Source organism: Hyperolius riggenbachi, chromosome 10 (genome assembly GCF_040937935.1).
Source record: "Hyperolius riggenbachi isolate aHypRig1 chromosome 10, aHypRig1.pri, whole genome shotgun sequence".
In the NCBI taxonomy this organism is placed as follows: Eukaryota; Metazoa; Chordata; class Amphibia; order Anura; family Hyperoliidae; genus Hyperolius; species Hyperolius riggenbachi.
Window position 1 is genome coordinate 81,875,888 of NC_090655.1, and position 26,275 is coordinate 81,902,162.

Consider the following 26,275-nt stretch of genomic DNA (forward strand, 5'->3'; position numbering starts at 1 on the left):
CCGGTTCGAATCCCAGCCAGGTCAACATCTGCAAGGAGTTGGTATGTTCTCCCTGTGTCTGTGTGGGTTTCCTTCAGACACTCTGGTTTCCTCCCAAATCCCAATAGCATACGATACAGATAAGTTAATTGGCTTCCCCCTAAAAATTGGCCCTAGACTAAGATACATACATACACATATGACTATGGTAGGGATTAGATTGTGAGCCCCTCTGTGGGACAGTTAGTGACAAGACAATACATTGTACAGCGTTGCGTAATATGTTGGCGCTATATAAATAATTAGTATAAGTACAGTATAAAGTAGCCAGGTCTCTAGGTGTCCCCAATGCAGACATACTATAGGTGTCCCCAGTATAGATAGCCAGGTCTATAGGTATCTCCAGTTTAGGTAGTAGTCAGGGGCGTAACTAGAAATCACGGAATCCCCTTGCGAAATTTGGATGGGGCCCCCCCATAGGTGCCAAATAATCATAATGGGGCAGCGTTTCACTATAAAATAATTGTAAGGGGCAGCGTTTCACCTTCAAATAATCGTAATTCAGCAATGTTTCACCAGAAAATAATCGTTGGCAGCATTTCATCAGAGAATAATCGCAATGAGTGCAACATTTCAGCAGAGAATAATCGCAATGTGGGCAACATTTCACCAGAAAATAATCACAATGAGTGCAACATTTCAGCAGAGAATAATCGCAATGTGGGCAACATTTCACCAGAAAATAATCACAATGAGTGCAACATTTCAGCAGAGAATAATCGCAATGTGGGCAACATTTCACCAGAAAATAATCACAATGAGTGCAACATTTCAGCAGAGAATAATCACAATGAGTGCAACATTTCAGCAGAGAATAATCTCAATGCGGACAGCATAACACCAGAAGATAGAGCGGAGCGGGCACACACAGCAGCGTGAAGGCGGGGAGAGGTGGTGATCCGTGGAGATTGATGCGAATGGAGGCAGAGCTACAGCGCTAAGCTCTGCCTCCCCGGGCAGCAATATCCACATCCTAGAAAGTCGTGGATTTTTTCCCCCGGTAGTTGGGGTGATTAAGGACTCTAAAGAGAGTCTGAAGCCTACAAAATTGCATCTTATTTTAAAGGACTTCCGAGGCCAAGTGTAAAAAAAAAAGTGAAATACATGTGTAGGCACGGAGGATGCCGTCCGCGCCCTCCGTGCCGTTCCGCCGGGTCCCCGCCACTCAATAGCCCCCAGGGCCGGCTCCCGACCGCACTGCCCGGGCTCTTCCGCCTCCACTAACATGGCCGCATGAGCTGGCCGCAGCTCTAGGGCCAACCCCCCGATCCAGGCTACAGGAAACAGCCTGCGCAGCCGCGGCCAGCCAGAGGCGTAGCTAGGGTTTTCAGCACCCGGGGACAAAGACCATTTTTGCGCCCCCCCTGGAGATGCCTGGGCAATGCAACATAGGTATTTTGGACAATATAGGTTAAGGATAAGGATAATGGGGATAGGGATACAATTAAGGAAAAACATTACGTCTGGAACACATGATGCTACTTCCCGTCAGATCGACAGGTCAAATCAATAATTTCCGGTATGTCCGACCTGTTCCCGATGAAGAACAAGATTGTATGAAGTAGTGATCCTAAAATCAATCAGGTGTAGATTGGAAATGATGGAAATAATTGTTCTGACCTGTTGATCTGACAGGAAATAGCGTTCTGTGTACCAGCCTTTAGGTTAGTTAAGGTAGCCGTACATCTAGCGATGATGGGCAGATTCAACCAAGAGACAAATCTCTGTAATTGAATCTGATTAGAGAGAGATCTGTTGGCTGCCCATACACCACAGGCTGATTCACTATCAATTTCATGCTGAAGTGTGCCGCATCTGCCATAGTGTATAAATGTGCATGTACATGTATGCATTTATACATTACCAGCCCTGTATCGCCGTGCCCATCCGTCTTCCAAATCCGCCGCTCCTCCATTAGCACTATACACGCCACTGGTGTGGCTCGGGTGTGACTTCACACACGTGCCGCATTCTATGTGCCGGTGGCATGTATGGGGCTAATAGAAGAGTGGTGGATTCGGAAGACGGATGGGCACCGCAACACAGGACAGGTAATGTATAAATGCATACATGTACATGCACATTTATATACTTGGGGAACAGCACCAGGGGTTATCAGAAGTAGGAGAGGGGGATGTTAGAGATACTAATCAGGATATTGGGTATTGACAAGACCTTTTGGCAGTTTAAGGTAAGGCTAGGAATTAGACAATAGGATTATGGGAAAAAATATACAGTAAAGTATCAGGTTAGGGTTAATGATCACAAGATTAGGGTGATTAAATTGACTATGGAAGGTCAGTGACATGACTATGGACTCTGTAAAGTACTGCAGAAGATGTCAGAGCTATATATATATATATATATATATATATATATATATATATTATGATTATTATTTATTGTATTTATAAAGCGCCAACATATTACGCAGCACTGAACATTAATTTAGGTTACAGACAATATTTAGGGTGACATATAGCAATATTACAATACAGGAATACAAGAAAACCAGATCACACAGCACAGTATGAGGTAATGCTTAGTCAGTCACTGGATGGGAGCATAGAGATTAGGCAAGTTAGGTTCACTCAAGCGCAGCATAATAATAATAATAATAATAATAATAATAATAATAATATGGTAGGACATTAGACTGGCTATGGTAGGATTAGATTGTCAGTTCCTCTAAGGACAGTCAGTGACATGACTATGTACTCTGTAATGTGCTGCAGAAGAGGTCAGTGATATATAAATACATAATAATTATATGGTAGGACATTAGGACTAGGACTATGGTAAGATTAGATTGTGAGCTCCTCTGAGGACAGTCAGTGACATGACTATGTACTCTGTAATGTGCTGCAGAAGAGGTCAGTGATATATAAATACATAATAGTAATATGGTAGGACATTAGGACTAGGACTATGGTAGGATTAGATTGTGAGCTCCTCTGAGGACAGTCAGTGACGTGACTATGTACTCTGTAGCCTACTATGGAGGACATCAGCATAGTATAAATTCTTTATAAGAATTAGGGTGACACATTAATGGGCTGCTGCAGAAAGAGAAAAAGTGCTGTTGCTCCAAACAGCTGGGTGAACCACTGTGCTCAGAATGCAATAACAAAGGAACCAACTTAAAGGGGTTCTCTGGGGGGAGTTTGGAAATAAAATCTGACACTTACTTGGGGCTTCTACTGGCCCCCTGTAGCTGTCATGCCCCACGTCGTCCTCCTACGATCACCCGTTCCCTACCGGGAATAAGTCTAATAAGACTAATTATTCGTCTAATAAGACGAATAATGAGCGCTCCCGCTCGCGTCATCAGGAGCTTGTTGCACAGGCGCAGTACGAAGCTTTCTTGTACTGTGCCTGCGCAGTAAGCTTCTGATGACGCGAGCGGAAGCGCGCACATGCGCAGCCGCAGTGTGATGAGATGCCGCGTTAGACTGGGGCCGGCAGCAGGGAACGGCTGATCGTTGGAGGACGGCACGGGACATTACAGCTACAGGGGGCCGGTAGAAGCCCCAGGTAAGTGTGTTTATTTTTTCAAACCCCCCCCCCAGAGAACCCCTTTAAAGGATACCCCAAGTGACATGTGACAAGTTGACATAGACATGTGTATGTACAGTGCCTAGAACACAAATAACTATGCTGTTTCTTTTTTCTTTCTCTTCCTGAAAGAGTTATATATCAGATATGTAAGCGGCTGACTCAGTCCTGACTCAGACAGGAAGTGACTACAGTGTGACCCTCACTGTTAAGATTTTCCCCTTTTTATCTCTTTCTTGCTCTCAGAAGCCATTGTCTGCTAGGAAAGTGTTTTATAGTTGGAATTTCTTATCACTGAGGGTCACACTGTAGTCACTTCCTGTCAGGAGTGAGTCAGCCACTTACATACCTGATATTTAACTCTTTCAGGCAGAGAAAGAAAAAAAAAAGAGGAACGCAGCATAGTTATTTGTGTTCTAGGCACTGTACATACACATGTCTATCTCATCATGTCACATCAGGTATCCTGTAAGGTGCCCATACATCAGAAGATGTATGGGCAGATCGACCAAGAGACAGATCTCTCTCTGATCTAATCTGCTGCCTGCCCATACACCACAGGTAAATTCCTGATAGATTTCAGCATAAATCTCTCGGGAATCAGCCTTGTGACGCCGCATCCACCATCTCACTGCCTCCACGCTGTCCCCTTAATGTAAAATGCCCTCCCAGTGCCCGGAGCAGTATATTTTACTTGTCCGTCGCTGGTTTTGGCTTTGTCTACACACATGCGCCCCATGTGATTGCCGGCATATACTTGGGCACGTGTGTGGCGTCACCCACGTAATGTCTGGCAACCAGATGGGGCACCTGTATGTAGACAGAGCCCAAAGCCAGTGACAGACAAGTAAAATATACTGCACCAGGGGGGACATTTTACATTGGGGAGGACAGAGCGTTGCGTCGCGTTCGTCCCGAAATTGTACGCCGTTACTGCCATGTACCCGATCAAGCAAGTTTACATGTAACCAATTTCCAGAAACCCGAAATTGGTTGCATTGTCAATCAAGCATGCTCTTAGCGTCACAAATTTTTATCAGATGAGGTTATAATGATCTAATCGGATGGTCGATTTGCCGCAAAGTCACCTGATGTGTGGCCACCTTTAGTTGAACCCACGTGAATAGTTTTTAGAGTGTGTGAGAATGAAAAGGTAGATGACTGGGGGAGGAGAAGAGCTGCCTGATAAGAAAGACAGGGCTGCATGAATATAGGAGAACTGATAGAAGACAGCCAGCTGCAGTGTAAACCTATATACAATTGTATGGGCAGAAAGTAATCTACAGCACTGTATATAATATAACACAGGGATATAGCAGACCTTTGCACAATATTAAATACAAGTAAGAAAGCATACCCCAGACCATTATCATTGAAAACATACTCCATTAACATTGCTTTGCAATCATTCAATTAGTGCCTCCCCCGCTGGTCACTCACTCTACACAGTAGCTCAGGACCAGGCAGCTAAAGTAAACTAAATGCCAGCAGACTTTTCACACGCTAGTTCTTTACCTCCTCCATTCTGACAGCAGCATCTCCTCCACTCATTAGCTAGAAGCCAGCCATCTCCTTTCTTCCTGCTTGGCTTGAATTACCCGGTCTGTTTGGCTCAGCCCCGCCCCTCGCTCAGTGTCACAGTGGAGAGAAGAGGAGGGGCGCTCTTCTCTGTGTGTATACACACAGGCAGGAGAGACTGGAGAACAGCGCAGCAGCAAGCTGAATACTGAGAAACAACTGCTGCCGTTCTCCAGTCAACCAACACTGGCAAATCGCCCCCCCAGATGCTGTGGGGGGGGGGACAGATGTACCCCTCTGACCCCCCCCTCCCTACGCCCCTGGGAGATTGTCCTGACCCCACTCAGGATTAAGAAGTCGCTCTCTGTAGACAGGAAAAAAGGGTAGCAACCCTCCACCAAGGGTGGACTCAAAATTGTACACAATGAACAGAGGCGCTAAAAGTATAAGATTAGATTAAATAAGCTTAAAAACCAATTTAAATGGCAAAATTGAAGGAGGAAGTGGTGGTCTTACCTCCCTCAATCAGACACGACAAGGACTGCGATTCAGACAGTCAAACATTTATTAGGAACTCCAAAAAGAAATGCAACGCATTTCGCAGGTTCAACCCCGCTTCATCAGACAATATAGGGAGGAGTATCAAACTGAAAATGCCAGAGACCAAAGTATGAATACACTCGTACAATCATAAACGTGTTATTATATAATATTCAAAAATAGTAATTTCAATATAATAAATTGAGTTCAAATGCAAAACTATGGATTAAATATATAAGGTAAGCCCATGATTTATTTCAGAATAAATGTATCTTGAAAAAACACATATACATAGCCCAACTTGGCAATGCATATGGTTCCCTCAATTAACTCAATAAATTGAGTTCAAATGCAAAACTATGGATTTTGTATATTCAGTATGTCAATAATAAAACAAATCTCAGAACAAATGTATCTCGGAACAACCCATAGCCAAACATGGCAATGCAGAGAAATTGCAGCAAATGAGTGATTGTTTTAACTGATCTAATGCAACATCCATGTGCTGCATATGGATTGAAGTAGTAGGTGTTTAGTAATAAATAATAGTGTATTCAGTATCAGGTATTTGTCCTGGATAAGGAGTGACTAAACTAAAGGTAATAAAGGTTTTGCTGGTATCACTCTAAAGGCTCATACACACATCAGACAATAGTCTTTTGAAAATGAAAGATCACAGACCAATTTTACCCCCTTCCATGTAGTATGAGAGCCATACCTACACAGTCTATTCTATGGAGCTGAACTCCACATCAGACAGAAATCTTTGCAAGATGCTGCACACACAGATGCTGTACAGACACAAAAGATCTGTTCCTGCCAAAGATCCGTTCCTGCCAAAGATCCGTTCCTGCCAAAGATCCGTTCCTGCCAAAGATCCGTTCCTGCCAAAGATCCGTTCCTGCCAAAGATCCGTTCCTGCCAAAGATCCGTTCCTGCCAAAGATCCGTTCCTGCCAAAGATCCGTTCCTGCCAAATGCATTCATAGTCTATGAGATCTGCAGATCATCATACACACCTTGTTTAACAGACATTCATCTGCAGATTAGATCCACCAGGATGGATTTTCTGATCTGCAGATGAATGTCAGTTAAACAAGGTGTGTATGATGATCTACAGATCTCATAGACTATCATTGCAATTTGCAGGAACGGATCTTTGGCAGGAACAGATCTTTTGCAGATACTGATCTTTTGTGTCTGTACAGCATCTGTGTGTGCAGCATCTTGCAAAGATTTGTTTCTGATGGGGAGTTCAGCTCCATAGAAAAGACTGTGTAGAGTATGGCTCTCATACTACATGAAGGGTGGTAAGATTGGTCTGTGATCTTTCATTTTCAAAAGACTATGGTCTGATGTGTGTATGTGGCCTAAGGATGTGTAAAGCATAATTATACAAACTAGGAGACAAGATTCCAAAAGATGTAGCAAAGTGACTTACCAACCTGCACAAGGATTCAAGTTAGGCCCGGTTCACATTAGCGGTGGCCGTCCGGAATCGCCGTGCCGGAGCCGGACCGCTTGCAGAACGGACGGAACGGACGCACGGCAATAGCAATGAAAGCCTATGCGTCTGTTCACATGCGTCCGTTCTGCCGGACCGGAGCCGGACCGGATCCGGACCGGATCCGGACTCCGGCGTCCGTTCCAACATGCGCTGTTTTTTGGTCCGGCTCCTCCGGCAGCCGTATCCGGAGCGGAGCCGGACTGCACCAACCGGCCAATACAAAGCAATGAGAGCCGGAGAGCGCACAACACACTGGCTACAAAAACCGGACGTTCTACCCCACTTCCTATGCATTTTGGATGGGGACCACATGGGCCCAGCGTTCAAAGAGTGGGGCAGCAGCGATTTCATGCTGGAGCTCGTTTTGGCAGCAACATGTCTGATAACGAGGAGGCGAACAACAGGAAGGAGAGAATTCCCAGGTTTACGAGTAAAAAATGCCTGGATCCATGGTCCCAACTGCAGTCTCTGTATCCACGGATGGTCTCCACACGTCCACCTGTCTCCAACAATGACCCCAGACCCTTCTGCTGACCTCCCAGACCCCAGGTATTTACAGGATGTTATCTCCTTAAGAAACCGGATCCGGACCGCAACCGTGTTCACACCGCACGGAAACCGGATGCAAACGGACCGGATCCGGACCGGATCCGGATAGGAACCGTACGGATCAGGTCCGGTCCGGCTCCGGTGCGGTCCGGACATCCGGTGCGGTTTTGACAAAACCGCAAGTGTGAACGGGGCCTTAAGCACCTCTGTAATGAAAGAGCAAGCTATAGCAGCTTAAATAGGTGTTGGGTGAGTGTGGGCCAATCAGGGACTGCCATGTGGACAGGCCAGGGATGTAATGCTGGGCGGGGAAGGGGGAAAAAAAAAAAAAAAAGGGAATTGTGTTTGAAAAATCCTTAACTGAGGAATGGTAACCTCAGTGGTAAGCATGACCAGATCTGGTATTATAGTACTAAGGTTGGGGCTTCATTGCCTAATGTAGAAATAGACACAACAAAATTTGCATAGATCATCCAATAAAAATTATATACAAGATAAAAAATATAAAAAGATATAAAAATTAATTGATACATATAAAAAAATGAATAGTTACCTAAATTTAGGAATGAATACCTAAAAAGAAGAAAAATGGGGCTGGGGGGATAAAAAGGGGGAGGAGTGGAGGGGGGGGTTTGGGAAATAAGGGAGTGGTTGACTGTCAACAGCTGTTTAGACTGATAATTTAGTATAAAGCCAATTATATGAACACATTATATACAGTGCATATCATATAACATCATATTAAAATAAAAATGTAAATATAAAATATAGAAAGAATTAAGAGAGGACTAGTTAAAAAAGTCTTAACGGAATGTGGATAGTAATAATTCATTTTCTCTAAAACTTCGTTGAGACCCTCGGGAACTAGCGTCCTGAGGGTTTGGATCCAGTACATCTCCAATTTTTTTCAGTTTGTCATAGGCCGCTGACGTGAAACACTGTGCAGGGGGAATTTGATTAACATATCACATCATAAAAAAAAAAAAAGCAGAAAGTTTTGCATGCAAGTACATGCAAGGTATATACAGTAGCTTAAACATTTAGTTTAGTGTATGGCAAGACATGACACCCGGTGCTGGTTATTTCCAGCACCCCCCCCCCCCCCCCTCCTCCCCCGGCAAAAAAAAAAAAAGACATGGGCGGAGATAACCGTTATGTAACATTGTAATTCCAAGGCAGTGCCCTGAGTTTCCTCCCAAAACATAGTTAGATAAGTGACCCTAAGGCCTGGTTTACACGGACGCTCGTTGTCTAAGCACTGCCCATACATATGAATTGGCACTGCAGATGCCATTGTTTACTGTCGTTTGCTGTTTGCGCAATCGCCATGTTTTTATCCTTATTTTTCCTGTCGCTTCAGCCGACCCTAGTCATTTACCGCCACGTGTCTGTTTGTGGGGGTGAAAAATGCAGATCGCTGACGGCCCGTTTCCTTCTTGTGCGGTGTGAATTGCCGCGGTAAAAATTTCCATGTGGATGCGAATTTCGCATGCGGGTGTATGCAAATTTTCATGCGAATTCACATGTATGACGCTGTATGCGAATTTAACCATGGCAGTGCCTGTGTGCTTTTCCATTGAAAATTTGCATACACCCACATAGCGGTATGCGAATTCTGATGGCCCTGCCATGCGAATTTTTACCGCGGACGAAAACGCTCAGAAATCCTGACAAGTGGAAACAGTCCCATCCACTTGTATTGGCTATGCGAATTCGCATGCGGCAAACGCATGCAAATTCGCGATAGTGGAAACGGCCCTGAAAGACCATTTGAACCAATCCTTAAGGCAATTAGACAACGTTCCCCAAACACATAAGAAAGCAGTGTTTCCCCATTGATGCGCAGATAATAAATCTGCCGAAACTGTGTGATGCTCATGTGATCATGTCAATGTGGACCAAAATCTCTGAGGAATGCCATGAAGGTAGATTGGAGTAGCTGATAGGTAGTGATGGGTATATTGTGGTGGCCAATAGGTAGATTGTGGTGGCCAATAGGTAGTGATAGGTAGACTGTAGTGGCCGAAAGGTAAGGATAGGTAGGCTGTAGTGGCAGGGAGGTAGTGATAGGTAGATTGTAGTGGCCGACAGGTAGTGATAGGTAGATTGTAATGTCCGGCAGGTAGTGTTAGGTAGATTATAATAGCTAGCGGCAGAGGTGTTAGGCCAAGATGACAGTGGAAGGGGCAATGAGCAGCGATAATAGCAGGAAGGGGTGAAAGTGGAAAGGAGTAACAAGCGAAAACAAGCACCAACGACAGCGGCTAAGGGTGACAAGAAGCGACAACAGCGGCAAGGAGCAATACGTAGTGACAACTGCGGCAAGAGCGACAAGTAGCATGACAGTGGGAGGGGTGACAAACAGTGATGAAAGCAGGAAGGGGTGACAGTGAGAAGAGAAGAATAGCAGAAAAATCAGTGAGCTAACTAGAAGGCAACAGGGTCACAGCAGGCAGCACTTACATTCCTTTGTTGGGATAGCTGCATAAAGGAAACTGTGACAACCTCCTTTCTTCTGTGGGACAGGAGTCTAACCTGGACATAAAAGGGGGTGTGGCTTAAACCTGCAGGCAGCGCCTAATATTGTGTGGGGGCAGGGCCTATAGCTACTATTGCAGACAATCAGCGTGGCTGTCTGTAAGAACTCACCTGATTCCAGCGCGGGAGTCTCTTCTCTGCTCTCCTGCTGTATATATCTCTCTGCCTCCTTGGTCTTCCTGTATGTCACATGGTGAGTTCCAGGGCTGGGCCGAGGCATAGGCTGGAGAGGCTCCAGCCTCAGGGCGCAGTGTAGGAGGGGGCGCACAATTCATTCAGCTGTCATTCCCAATTGGGTTTGAAGCAGAAAGAAATAAGAAAAGGGTATAGATGACAGTGACTGCAAGCCAGATAACTAGAGATTAAGGTGTTTCTGGGCCCTGGGGCACCTATTAGTCTAATAGCAATCAGTGTGTGACAGCTGGAGTGGGAGGGAGGGATGGAGGGGCGCACTTTGCTGTCTCAGCCTCAGCTGAAGGACCTTGTCCCACCTCTGGTGAGTTCACCCAACATACAGGAAGACCGAGGAGGCAGATAGATACAGAGCAGGAGGATCGGAGGGTTGCAGCCTGGAGAGAGCATAGAAGAGAGGCTCCAGCGCTGGAATCAGGTGAGTTGTTACAATGTAGCAGACATGCTGCTCTCATGATCTGCAGCTCTGCAATCAGAAGCACAGCTTTGGGGACGGGGCAGAAAGGGCACAGAAAGAGCAGGGCATAATTAACAATCACAGCTGAGGCCGTGTGGCAGAGTCACTGTTGGAGCCCCAGACTGTGCAGAGTGACGTCACCCCTTGTCAGCTCAGCTGACACCCTGGTGCGGGCCGCACTTCCAACCCCCTTACAACGCCAGTGATTTCTACCCCAATTGGATGGGGTGCAACTAGGAGACAAAATATAGCTCAAAATGGGAACATTGGCACCCAAAGGAATTAAAAATAGTTTTAGACCCCTATCTAACTTAAGTGAGGATAAGCAAGTCTTTAAAAGGTGACCAATAATGGTACAATTTGCAAGACGATTGTTTACAAACAATCCGTCACATAAGCATTCAGGAATGCTGGTTTGGGACCGCTTAAGGTGGCCATACACTGGTCAATTTGCCATCAGATTCGACCAACAGATAGATCCCTCTCTGATCGAATCTGATCACAGAGGGATCATATGGCCACCTTTACTGCAGATTGTGAATCGATTTCAGCCTGAAACCGATCCCAATCTGTGGAGCTGGGGACACACGGGGACACACACACACACACACACACACACACCAGTAGTAGGGAGGGGCAATGAGATGCAAATACTACCAAGTTAATGCAGAATCATGCAATTTTATATGCAAATATATGCAGCTTGGAAATGGGACAAATGAATTCGGCCAAGGTCATGGTCCATTTTCAAGCGTCATACATTTGTGTGTAAATCTTGCATAATCCTGCACCAGCTGGGAATGATTTGCTTATCATTGATGATCCCTAGTCAGGGGCTCTACAACATAAACTGGCTAGATTTTATTGTTCCAATTCTAAGCAGCAAACATTGCATACAATTAGCATAAAACTGACATCAGAGAATGGTTACCATTTCATTGACCAGGGGAGTTGTTAGGATCCTGGAAGATCAGGAGCCCCTCTGCAGCACATTACCACAAAATAGCAGCAGTTGTGTTCCCACACAGAAATACCATAAACGGCCACGTTCAGACAGGCGTTTCATTCACAGCCTGTCAGCTGCTCTCCAGCACCAGCTGGGCACCTGTTAGCGCCTCGGTATCAGCACTGGAGTCAGATCTAAGCATGGCCACAGCCATGCTCAGACTCGACATGTCACAGTGCTCTGCTGCGTAACACCACTGCATGTTAGCGCTTGACAAATGCCATCTAAGAACCGCAGCAATTCTGTGTTTAAATTGCACCTGAAATGCACTGACAGGCAACACCCAACAAGCGCACAGTTCAGTCTCCTGTCTGAAAGAGGCCTAAAGGAAACCAAAGAACTACAAGCATTTATATTTACCTGAGTACTTCCTCCAGAGCCCCCTGTAGGCTGTGGGCTTCCTCATCATCATCCCAGTCCCGCCCATTTTTCCACTGTCTAGCTCGGTAGTCTGGGAGTGCTGGAAATCTGCAGCCATGCACATTCTTGATCATACTCCTGTGGCTAGGAGCATTCTGCGCAGGTACAGTGTGCTACTGACCACAGAAGCACCATGGTATACACATTGAATCATGACTGCGCCCAGTCATGGCTTTACCCATTCCAGCCAGCGGAGGAACAAAGCAGCCCAGCAGAGGAACAAAGCAGCCCAGGAGCAATCACATTTATTAACCAGTACCCCAAAAAAGTGCAACACGTTTCGCAGGCCCAGCCCGCTTCATCAGGCAATAAACATGGGGACAAAACTGTAGACAAGAGACAGTGCATTATGCTATAGTAAATTCTGCAAATTTGCATATCAATATATTGCATATCATAAAGCATACCATATGAAAAATTGCTTCGTGGAGATGGCATAAAAGAGTTGGGTGTACAAGTAAACAATAGAGGGTAGAGGCTATGGTGCTTGTGATAGTAATGGGCTATGGAATGTTATTTTACACAGATTTGCAATGAGTAGTATTGGTAATGGAAAAGGGAATATGTCAGCAAGAGTAATGGGTAATAGAGCATTGAGAAGAGAACAGGGGGCCAGAAATACAGGGTAAAGTGTGCAAATAAAATAACATAAAGCACTCACCAGAATTTCAGCAATAGCAGGTGTAGCGCCTCAGTGAAGTGGTGAGGACGCTCAACTCCTTATATATACAGGTTCTTGCTAAAAGGGCCAATTAGATGTATGAGAGGTGTTAGGTGGGCGGGGTTAGGGCGAGTGTTCGAGCAGCCAATGGGCTCTCGCCACCTGTGTTCAGTGAGTTGGGTTTTTGGGAAGGGTGGGTGGGGTTAGGGCGGGCTTGTGAGTAGCCAATGGGCTCTCGCCACCTGTGTTCGGTGTATTGGGTAGTTGGGTGGGTGGGGTTAGGGCGGGCTTGTGAGTAGCCAATGAGCTCTCGCCACCTGTGTTCGGTGTATTGGGTAGTTGGGGGGCGGATACAGGTATCATGGTTACCAAATGTGCAGCTGAATAGTGTACTAGCTGAATAGAGTACTGGTTAAGGGCACTGCCTTTGACATGGGAGACCAGGGTTCAAATCCCGGCCCGGGGCAGTACCTACTCAGTGGTGTTTGGATGCTGTAAATGGGCAAAAGAATAAATTACTTAAAAAAGAATATGCAAAGATCTTTTTCAAGATTTAAATATAATGGATTCGATCCAGTGGGAATATAATTCGGATATTTGACAGAGGGATTGATGTGTAAAAGTATTTAGCTGCCATCTAGTGGAGCTATGAGTAAGAACCGTTTGGTTCGAAACGTGTCAGCTATATGATGTGTGTTGTGGTGTGGATACGTCCATAATAAAGGAACCTGATGCAAGGGATATCGTGCGGACACCCTTTCTTTGCTTTTGTCTCATTGGATTGGCCTGTCCCGGTTCCAGCACTGTCCCAGGGAAGTGTGAGCGGATTTCTGGGGATTTCTATCGGACCAAAAAGTTATGACCCGGTCCTAAGACACAAGCATCAATAGACATGTAAGAGCAACATAAAAATTAATAGAATAAATAGACATGTAAGAGCAACATAAAAATTAATAGAAACATATTAAAAAAATAATATATATAAAAAAAAAATGTCATACCAATAATAAACAAATATGGATCAACTTAGTAGTCCTGGGCAATTGTAGCAACTGGTAAAAAGCACATAACAAATCAAACCAAATTACACTTTTTGACATAAAAATATGTAAAATAATGATCAAGCCAGAGGTGTAGTTGTAAAAATGGACGGTTACACTAAAACTTATTGGGACAAATAAAATACAATAAATAAAAAAAGTCATGAAACAAGACAAAAAAGATAAAAGAAAAACGGTACAGGAGGTATTTTAGTAAATTTTTTCCAGAACTTCATTCAGACCCTCAGGGGTGAGGGTTCTTATAGTTTGTATCCAGAACATTTCAAATGTTTTAAGTTGTTCGAATGCGTTTGATGAACTTGCATCAATTGAGTCAATTAGTGTAATGTTGAAGAATTGTGGATTGTTGGCGTGGTGAGTGCAGAAGTGCCGTGATACGCTGTGAAGGGGGAATTTTTTTGTGATGTTTCTTTTGTGTCTTGTTTCATGACTTTTTTTGTCTTGTTTCATGACTTTTTTTATTTATTGTATTTTATTTTATTTGTCCCAATAAGTTTTAGTGTAACCGTCCATTTTTACAACTACACCTCTGGCTTGATCATTATTTTACATATTTTTATGTCAAAATTGTTTCGATTGCTATATGCTTTTTACCAGTTGCTACAATAGCCCAGGACTACTAAGTTGATCCATATTTGTTTGTTATTGGTATGACCTTTTTTTTTTTTTTTTTTTTTTATATATTATTATTTTTTTTAATATGTTTCTATTAATTTTTATGTTGCTCTTACATGCTCTTACTTTTTGGTCCACTAGATGGCAGCTAAATACTTTTACAAATCAATCCCTCGGTCAAATATACTACGGTAATTATATTCCCACTGGGAATATATATAATATTTTTCTTGAAAAAGACCTTTGCATATTCTTTTTTACGTAATTTATTCTTTTGCCCATTTACAGCATCCAAACACCACTGAGTAGGTACTGCCCCGGCCGGGATTTGAACCCTGGTCACCCATGTCAAAGGCAGTGCCCTTAACCAGTACTCTATTCAGCTAGTACACTATTCAGCTGCACATTTGGTAACCATGATACCTGTATCCGCCCCCCAACTACCCAATACACCGAACACAGGTGGCGAGAGCTCATTGGCTACTCACAAGCCCGCCCTAACCCCACCCACCCTTCCCAAAAACCCAACTCACTGAACACAGGTGGCGAGAGCCCATTGGCTGCTCGCACACTCGCCCTAACCCCGCCCACCTAACACCTCCCATACATCTAATTGGCCCTTTTAGCAAGAACCTGTATATATAAGGAGTTGAGCGTCCTCACCACTTTACTGAGTTGCTACACCTGTTATTGCTGAAATTCTGGTGAGTGCTTTATGTTATTTTATTTGCACACTTTACCCTGTATTTCTGGCCCCCTGTTCTCTTCTCAATGCTCTATTACCCATTACTCTTGCTGACATATACCCTTTTCCATTACCAATACCACTCATTGCAAATCTGTGTAAAATAACACCGCATAGCCCATTACTATCATGAGCACAATAGCCTCTACCCCCTATTGTTTACTTGTACACCCCACTCTTTTATGCCATCTCCACGAAGCATTTTTTCATATGGTATGCTTTATGATATGCAATATATTGATATGCAAATTTGCAGAATTTACTATAGCATAATGTACTGTCTCTTGTCTACAGTTTGGTCCCCATGTTTATTGCCTGATGAAGTGGGCTGGGCCTTCGAAACGCATTGCACTTTTTTGGGGTACTAGTTAACCATCTTAGCGGTATGGACGAGCTCAGCTCGTCCATCACCGCCGATGGCTGCCGCTCAGGCCCTGCTGGGCCGATTTTGTTCAAATAAAGAGCAGCACACGCAGCCGGCACTTTGCCAGCCGCGTGTGCTGCCCGATCGCCGCCGCTCTGCGGCGATTCGCCGCGAGTAGCGGCGAAAGAGGGTCCCCCCAGCCGCCTGAGCCCAGCGTAGCCGGAACAAAAAGTTCCGGCCAGCGCTAAGGGCTGGATCGGAGGCGGCTGACGTCAGGACGTCGGCTGACGTCCATGACGTCACTCCGCTCGTCGCTATGGCGACGATCTAAACAAAACAAGGAAGGCCGCTCATTGCGGCCTTCCTTGTTTATTCTGGGCGCCGGAGGCGATCGGAAGAACGCCTCCGGAGCGCCCTCTAGTGGGCTTTCATGCAGCCAACTTTCAGTTGGCTGCATGAAATAGTTTTTTTTAAATTTAAAAAAAACCCTCCCGCAGCCGCCCTGGCGATCTTAATAGAACGCCAGGGTGGTTAATAAATGTGATTGCTACTATTCAGACAGTCTTTCGTGTCTTCTTTATGGAGGTAAGTCCACTGCTTCCTTCCAGCAAATTTTAAAGTTTTTATCCTGCTGGCGCCTCTGTTCTCTTACTGCTATACCGTGTCCACAACTGGTGGAGGGGTGATCTACCCCTTTCGCATCTAGAGAGCGACTTCTTATCCCTGAGTGAGGACAGGTCTAATCTCCTCACCTGCCTATACAGTGGTTGCCTTTGTGGTAACCCACGTTTGTGAGTATAATTTTCTCACGATAACCTTTACTTCATTTATGCTTAACATACTACACTATATTGGGCTCTCGGTTTCTCTACACTTTACAGACAGGGACAGATATCCCTTTCAGCGCAGAAATCTGTGTGTGTGTTTGTGTCTAGCAGATTTGTTCACACACAACTGCTAGTGGTGTCTGAGTCTTGCAAAGTGTGGTTGAGGGTGACATCCTTGTTTTATCTCAAATAGGGCTGCTCCTCCTCTGGATTTGGTCAGGGCCTGTCTCTGCAGGTGTGCTGTGGGGGTAGGCTACTGGAAATCCCCATCTAATAAGGAGCTTATTATAGAGCATGGGTTAGTTATCTGTGAGCTGCAATACACTGCAGAGCTCCCCCAGCCACACACAAAGCTGCTTCTGTACAGCAGTCACTTGGACTACATGGCAGAGATCACTATTATGTTGTAATAGAGCAGGGGTCAGGAACCTTTTTGGCTGAGAGAGCCATAAACACCACATATTTTAAAATGTAATTCCATGAGAGCCATACAATATTTTTCAAACTGGGACAGTAGGACTCACATCCCTGTTGCCATGGTGATGTGTATACAGTTGATCCGCCAGGCAGCGGAAGTGTCAGACATGTCTTCAGCTTCACTTCACACCGATTGTACACATCACCCTGTATCATTTATATCAGCGCAGTGTTTTGTGATTTTACAATGTCTTCAGCTTCTCTTGGGTTTCAGCAACATCAGCAATTTCCCCGAGAGCCAGACAGGAGAAATACCGACTAACAGCTTGTACAATTATCTAGATTACTTGGTGGTTGGTTCACTTTGTAAGACAAGATCCCCAAACTTTGATCGGCCCAATAGGTTGCCTGTCACCTGACAGGCAGCCTCTTGGGCCAAATTGCGGGGATCTCGTCCTACAAAGTCACTGGACCTGACAGGGTCCAGAGAGGGACAATTGGAGCAGCTGTTCGTTTTGGAGTAGGGTGAGTAAGTAAGTAGTGCATGCTACAGCAGTAGCGTGCCTGTTTTGAAAATTGTATTTGCGTTGCTACACTAAGCTGCGCTGCTTGATCATTGTAGCTTATTGAATCAACCTCTACTGAGCCAGATGTAGCCATCAAAAGAGCCACATATGGCTCCCGAGCCATAGGTTCCCTACCCCTGTAATAGAGGAATCTCATATTTCTGCCTTTCCCACCCTTGTGTTTGTTCCCTACAGGTGGATCCAGTAACATAACCTCACCGGAGAGATATACAGGTCCTCTTAATTCCCAGGATAGTATACAGGAAGATCACACCATCTGCCACCCTCGTCAGGTAGATGGAACTGAGGCTGTAAACATAACATTGACTCCATATGGAATGACTTCACTTCATCAGTGCTTGCATTGTAACAGTGTTATTTTCTGTGTTTAGGCTGAAGGAGTGACAAATGTGAAGCTGGAGGATGGAGATGAAGAGACACGTGAAGGAGGGGCCGCAGTCTGCAGAGGAGAGTGACATGATGGGGACCAGTGACTCAGGGATGCCACTTCCAGGTGAACAAGCAGCCTTGCCCATTGCCATATGTAACTATGTGCTTACACCCAGGGCCATTTCCCACCTATTTGGTGCCCCAGACAAGACGATGTGCACCATCCCTCCGGCCTTCACATTGGCTTCAAATCACTCTGAGCTGTATAGTAAAAAATAATAGTTTGGTAAAGTACCACATTAGGTACAGTATAGAACAAAAGTTTGGACACACCTTCTCATTCAAAGACTTTTCTTTATTTTCATGACTTTGAACATTGTAGATTCACACTGAAGGCATCCAAACTATGAATTAACACATGTGGAAGTATAGTACATAACCAAAAAGTGTGAAACAGCTGAAAATATTTCACAGTCTAGGTTCTTCAAAGTAGCCACCTTTTGCTTTGATTACTGCCTTGCACACTCTTGGCATTCTCTTGATGAGCTTCAAAAGGCAGTCACCTGAAATGGTTTTCACTTCACAGGTGTATTGGATTCATATAGCACCAACATACAGTGGCTTGCAAAAGTATTCAGCCCCTTTGACGTTTTCCACATTTTGTCACATTACTGCCACAAACATGAATACATTTTATTGGAATTTCACATGAAAGACCAATACAAAGTGGTGTACATGTGAGAAGTGGAATGAAAATCATACATAATTCCAAAAATGTTTTACAAATAAATAACTGCAAAGTGGGGTGTGCGCAATTATTCAGCCACCTTTGGTCTGAGTGCAGTCAGTTGCCCATAGACATTGCCTAATGAGTGCTAATGACTAAATAGAGTGCACATGTGTGTAATCTAATGTCAGTACAAATACAGCTGCTCTGTGACGGCCTCAGAGGTTGTCTAAGAGAATATTAGGAGCAACACCACCATGAAGTCCAAAGAACACACCAGACAGGTCAGGGATAAAGTTATTGAGAAATTTAAAGCAGGCTTAGGCTACAAAAAGATTTCCAAAGCCTTGAACATCCCACGGAGCACTGTTCAAGCGATCATTCAGAAATGGAAGCAGTATGGCACAACTGTAAACCTACCAAGACAAGGCCGTCCACCTAAACTCACAGGCCAAACAAGGAGAGCGCTGATCAGAAATGCAATCAAGAGACCCATGGTGACTCTGGACGAGCTGCAGAGATCTACAGCTCAGGTGGGGGAATCTGTCCATAGGGCAACTATTAGTCGTGCACTGCACAAAGTTGGCCTTTATGGAAAAGTGGCAAGAAGAAAGCCATTGTTAACAGAAAAGCATAAGAAGTCCAGTTTGCCACAAGCCATGTGGGGGACACAGCAAACATGCGGAAGAAGGCGCTCTGGTCAGATGAGACCAAAATTGAACTTTTTGGCCAAAATGCAAAACGCTATGTGTGGTGGAAAACTAACACTGCACATCACCCTGAACACACCATCCCCACTGTCAAATATGGTGGGGGAAGCATCATGCTCTGGGGGTGCTTCTCTTCAGCAGGGACAGGGAAGCTGTTCAGAGTTGATGGGAAGATGGATGGAGCCAAATACAGGGCAATCTTGGAAGAAAACCTCTTGGAGTCTGCAAAAGACTTGAGACTGGGGTGGAGGTTCACCTTCCAGCAGTACAACAACCCTAAACATAAAGCCAGGGCAACAATGGAATAGTTTAAAACAAAACATATCCATGTATTAAAATGGTCCAGTCAAAGTCCAGATCTAAATCCAATCGAGAATCTGTGGCAAGATCTGAAAACTGCTGTTCACAAACGCTGTCCATCTAATCTGACTGAGCTGGAGACGTTTTGCAAAGAAGAATGGGCAAGGATTTCAGTCTCTAGATGTGCGCAGCTGGTAGAGACATACCCTAAAAGATTGGCAGCTGTAATTGCAGCAAACGGTGGTTCTACAAAGTATTGACTCAGGGGGCAGAATAATTATGCACACCCCACTTTGCAGTTATTTATTTGTAAAAAATGTTTGGAATCATGTATGACTTTCGTTCCACTTCTCAAGTGTACACCACTTTGTATTGGTCTTTCACGTGGAATTCCAATAAAATTGATTCATGTTTGTGGCAGTAATGTAACAAAATGTGAAAAACTTCAAGGGGGCCGAATACTTTTGCAAGCCACTGTATTACACAGTGCTGGATGATAAATAAGATTACAGACAATAATAATAGGGTTGACATGCAACACACTGCAGCTAATAAGCAGTAACATGCACAATGCCAGATCATGCACTGGAGTAGTAGTCCCTGATATTCAAGTTCACGTTATTCTGTGGGCAGCAACAATCAGATGCCACTAACAGAAATCTCTGTTGGTGGCAAAAGTAGGCAAGATTCATTTGGGTGATAAGTTGTATGTCTGTGCAGCGAACTGTTAACAGAGTGCTGAATTGTAAAAAATGGCCTGGTCACCTGGGGATGTAAGCTTGTGGTCCTCGAGAGGTTATAAACACAATACAAACATAACTGGCTTTTGTGGAAAAAACAAAAAAAACTGTTAAAGGGTTAATTTCCCTAAAATATTTTCAGCCTTCTGATCTATCACCTGCGGTGGCAAAATTCTGATCAGTCTCTAAAAATATCTGAATGGTGTGTTGGTTTTTAACCACTTGATGACCCACCCTTTACACCCCCTTAAGGACCAGCGCTGTTTTTAGTGATCTGTGCTGGGTGGGCTCTACAGCCCCCAGCACAGATCAGGGTGCAGGCAGAGAGATCAGATTGCCCCCCTTTTTTTCCCCCTATAGGGATGGTGTGCAGGGGGGGTCTGATCTCTTCTGCCTGCGTGTGGCTGGCGGGGGGGGCACCTCAAAGCCCCCCTCCGCGGCGAAATTCCCCCCTCCCTCTCCTACCTGCTCCCCCCCCCCCCCCCCCCGGTGATCGAGGCTGCACAGGACGCTATCCGTCCTGTGCAGCCAGTGACAGGACGTCCCCCGATCTGCCTTACGGCGCTGCTGCGCAGCAGCGCCGTACAAATGTAAACAAAGCGGATTATTTCCGCTTGTGTTTACATTTAGCCTGCGAGCCGCCATCGGCGGCCCGCAGGCTATTCACGGAGCCCCCCGCCGTGATTTGACAGGAAGCAGCCGCTCGCGCGAGCGGCTGCTTCCTGTTTAATCAGCCTGCAGCTGCCACTTTGCCGACGCACGGTATAAGCGTGCGGTCGGCAAGTGGTTAAACAAAACAATCAATCAAGAAAACTGATTGTATTTTAAAAGAGCTGAAGGAAACATTTGATGGTCTGTGGCCACCTTTTATATAGCTTTTGGCACACAGTGCTTTAACCCTTCAGCACTTACATTTATGTATCTATACCGGTATGATGTGTTGGGTGGTATATCTGTGATGCTATGTGGCACCTTGCTGTGTATTGGGGCTCCCAGTCTGTACATTACATGTGCTGCAAGGCGGGAGGCATCTGATCTATTGTTGGACTGGATTGATTGATGTGATTGTTTCTATGACGTTGGATCTTATGGTTGGGTCGCTGTGTTTTGTTTTTTTTCTTGGTTTTATCTTGTAATCTATTGAGTTTGTGTCTGACCTGGTCTTTATTATCTGTAACTGCTACAGCAACACACACGACTGCTGACAGGACAATGACTATTCTCTGTTATTATTTCTCCAACAGATTATGGTGCAGATGATAATGGTGCGCACTACATTTACCAGCAGGAAACTTCATTGCAGAAAATATACACAGCAGACGTCACCATGAGGACAAATCACCACATCTCTCCAATCCTGAGGAATCTTCTGATAGATCCTATCCTGTTAGCTCAAATACCCATCTTTTTTTTTTATCTTCTGAGTGTGGGAAATGTTTTTGTTTGAAAACTGGTTTATGTACACATCACAGAATTCAAACAGGAAAGCGTCCACATTCATGTCCAGAGTGTGGTAAATGTTTCACGCAGAAAGGTAGTCTTATTATACATCAGAGAAGTCACACAGGAGAGCGTCCTTTTACATGTTCTGAATGTGGGAAATGTTTCATTCACAAATGAATTTTTCTTAGACATCACAAAGGAGAGCGTCCTTATTCATGTCCAGAGTGTGGGAAATGTTTCAGACAGAAAGGTAATCTTACTACACATCAGAAAAATCATGGGTGAGCGTCCTTTTACATGTTCTGAATGCGTGAAATGGTTGTCAGAAATTTGTTTTTCTTAGACATCACAGGAGACACAAAGGAGAGCGTCCTTATTTGTGTTCAGAGTGTGGGAAATGTTTCAGTCAGAAAGCTAGTTTTATTAAACTTCAGAGAAGTCACACAGGAAAGTGTCCTTAGTCATGTCAGGAGGAAAGTTACAGTCAGGCAGCTTATGAAGCTACGGGGAAACAAGCACAAGTCTCCTGGAAGCACATATTATTAGAGCAGCAGCAATGACGTGGCCTCACAGTGCTGGAACTACACTATAGATGTCACCTGCTCTACATTCAGAAGACACCACAAAACAGAGTACAAAAGAAATAACCAAACCTATATTCATGTCTATGGACAAAGTCATATATACAACCACAAGAAGAAAGCGTCCATGACACTATGAATCAATATATGAAACCAACTCCATGATAATAGTAATATTATGTAATGTTTATTAAGGATATCATGATAATAAAAAACAAGTAAAATCAATCAGCACGGGTTCACAACGGGTGGGGTACTCAGGCAAAACTCTTAGATACACATAAATAATATAAGTCTAAAATGACACTAAATGTAAAAGAGCTTAAATACTGATCAGGGGCAAGCACACAGAAAAATCTGTGAGAACACAGGACCAAGCATGTAACAAGCTGTGCCCAATGACAGCTATGTAGAAAGTAACCAAATGTGAATCACACAGAGTCCACATATAAATAAATGTATGTAGTCAGACTGTGCACTTACCCACAGGAAGAGACCCCAGACACCGATGCCCCACTGCTGCGCGCAATCTCACGCGTTCCGGACCCCTGTCCTTCGTCGGAGATATCAGCGCAATACAGCTGATACCCTTTATACTAAACCCCGGGAGTCGCCGAGTGCCGGTGGGCGTGGCCACGCCCACCGCCGGACTGCGCTTATGTGTCAATACGCACGCACCCAGTCAGGCCACCGTCACAGCCAAGCCTCGTATCCGGTCGGTCCGCCCCCAGGGGAAATACACAGTCTGACAACATCATGAAGTACGCGGCATGAATAACTATCAAATACTACTAAGATACATACATATATTGCAATGGATGGCCAGAAAAAACACTGGACATGTGGGACATGTTCTGAATGCGTGAAATGGTTGTCAGAAATGTGTTTTTCTTAGACATCACAGGAGACACAAAGGAGAGCGTGCTTATTTGTGTTCAGAGTGTGGGAAATGTTTCAGTCAGAAAGCTAGTTTTATTAAACTTCAGAGAAGTCACACAGGAAAGCGTCCTTAGTCATGTCAGGAGGAAAGTTACAGTCAGGCAGCTTATGAAGCTACGGGGAAACAAGCACAAGTCTCCTGGAAGCACATATTATTAGAGCAGCAGCAATGACGTAGCCTCACAGTGCTGGAACTACACTATAGATGTCACCTGCTCTACATTCAGGACTTTCTCCAAGCTGGGGACTCACCCTAACCTCTCATTTCTTGCTGATCATCTCAGAGTACATATGCTAGAAGATTACTGGGGAAGACTAGTAGAGTTATTAGTTACCTGGTAACATTGTTTCCAGTAATCTTTCAGGACAAGTGCCCCCCAGGCTTGCCTAGTCACCTGCTATGAGTCAGACTGTATGCCCATATGACTGACCTATAACCCAACTTATTGTTTACAGCAGCGGAGCGCATATGGAGAGTGCGTCCGCCGCTTATCCAAAGGGAGCTGAGCGCCATGCGCTCCAATGATGGCAGAGAGAGGCCGACACCCAGAGGCTTGCGGCTCAGCGTGAGTCTCGGCGTTCCAACACCATGAGGAGCCAGTGGATCTTACACCCCCGAGGACTGGAGCTCCACACCTGTGCTTTAGGCAGTGTTAACATTGGTCAAATTGCATGCATGTTTTTGCATGCAAATTTGCATATTAATTTAAAACCAGTTTCGGTCAGTGGGATAGTTAACACTAAAGGAGCCATTTTCTTTGGTTACACTTTTGGGCACGTGCCTTTAATTTTTCATCTCCTTAGTGAACATTACATATTTACTTTATTGTTCACATTGCAGTGCTGCTTTCATTCATTCGCCCAACTACGGTACTCATCATACCTAAATGATCTAGGTCTTGTTTTTGTTTTGTTTTTTTAGGGCCAAATTAGGGTTTTTGTGTTTTTTTTGTTTGTTTATTTTTACTATTTTCTATGCATTTTAAAGGGATGAAATTGAAGAATGACAATGTCTTCATTAAACAATGCTATTGTAGATAAAACTCACACATGTTGTTTGCCTATTTGTCCTGGTTATCACTTCATTTAGGTTAAGTTACTAGTACAATGACATTATTGTATTTAGAAATAAAGGTGTATTTGTTTTACATGTTGTGTTTTTCAGTGTTGGGCGTAATGGAAAAAACTACGCTTACGGATCATTACGCGTAATTTTACGCTATTACGCATTACGGAATTACGCTTACGGTGTAGACATTTATTTACGGTTCATGTCTGTAATTACGCATAGCCCTTATGCAATTACGCGTAAGAATACCGTAATGCAGGTTGTTACGTTATGCCTTACGCGTAATTTCCTACTAGCAATTAATGCGTAAGGCCATGCTCCCAAGCGGAAAAGTTGACGCATGGATCAATGTTAGGTAGCCGCCGACTTTAAGGGTTAATAGCAAAGCCCCCTTAATTGCTTAGAGCCTCAAATTTGGAGAATATATTAAGGAGATCAGAAGGAATAAGAAGAAATTTTTTTTTTTCAAAAAGACCTTATAGTTTTTGAGAAAATCGATGTTAAAGTTTCAAAGGAAAAATATATACATTTAAAAACCCGCCGACTTTAACAGTTAATAGCAAAGCCTGCTTAAAATTTAGGAACACCAAATTCCCAGGGTATATTAAGGGGATCAGTGGGAATAAGAGGACATTTTTTTTTTCAAAAAGACCTTATAGTTTTTGAGAAAATCGATTTTTAAGTTTCAAGGGCAAAAATGTCTTTTAAATGCGGAAAATGTCAGGTTTTTTTGCACAGGTAACAATAGTGTATTATTTTCATAGATTCCCCCAAGTGGGAAGAGTTTTACTTACTTCGTTCTGAGTGTGGGAAATATAAAAAAAAAACGACGTGGGGTCCCCCCTCCCAGACCTCTTTAACCCCTTGTCCCCCATGCAGGCTGGGATAGCCATAATGCGGAGCACCAGCCGCGTGGGGCTCCGCACCCTGACTATACCAGCCCGCATGGTCCATGGATTGGGGGGGTCTCGGAAGGGGAGGGGCAGCCAAGCTTTCCCCTCCCCCTCCGAGCCCTTGTCCAATCCAAGGACAAGGGGCTCTTCTCCACCTCCGATGGGCGGTGGAGGTGGAGGCCGCGATTTCCTGGGGGGGTTCATGGTGGCATCTGGGAGTCCCCTTTAAAAAGGGGTCCCCCAGATGCCCACCCCCCCCCTCCCAGGAGAAATGAGTATAGGGGTACTTGTACCCCTTACCCATTTCCTTTAAGAGTTAAAAGTAAACACACAAACACTTAGAAAAAGTATTTTAATTGAACAAAAAACATAACCACGAAAAAAGTCCTTTAATATTCTTAATTAACCATTAATACTTACCTGTCCCTTTAAAAGCCAGTTCCCACGCAATATCCTCGGAAATTGGCTAATCAGTTACAATGTAACAAAGTTGTTACAATGTAACAACTTTGTTACTTTGTAACTCCACCGCACCCGACGTCACTCGCCACTCACCCGCCGGCCGCTGCATACACTTACGCGAAGTCCCCGCCGACTCCCGCCGTCCACTCCGCCCACACCTGTCACCCATATACATGCTGGCACCCATGGGTGCCAGCATGTATATAGGTGACATGTGGGAGAGGCGGGGAGGGCAGCGAGAGCCGGCGGGACTTAGCGTCCTGCACGGACCACAGAGCTCTGAGCTATATAGCTCAGAGCTCTCTAAGCATCTTTGTATTTGGGCTTCAAGGAGCCCCATTGGTCCTTAGCAGACTAATGGGGTTCCTTCAAATCAGAAGGAACCCCATTGGTCTGCTAAGGACCAATGGGGCTCCTTGGAGCCCAAATACAAAGATACTTAGAG

General features: G+C 44.6%; 1 protein-coding gene across 1 annotated transcript in view; it reads right to left on the bottom strand.

Annotated features, from left to right (window-relative positions):
• The window catches only part of LOC137534031 (C-type lectin domain family 2 member B-like), a 150,333-nt gene extending 145,190 nt beyond the window's left edge, over positions 1-5,143 (bottom strand). Inside the window, exon 1 of the mRNA XM_068255358.1 lies at positions 5,110-5,143. The gene's annotated coding sequence lies outside the window, so the exon portion shown is untranslated. The remainder of the gene's footprint in view (positions 1-5,109) is intronic.
• Between the last annotated feature and the right edge of the window lie 21,132 nt (positions 5,144-26,275).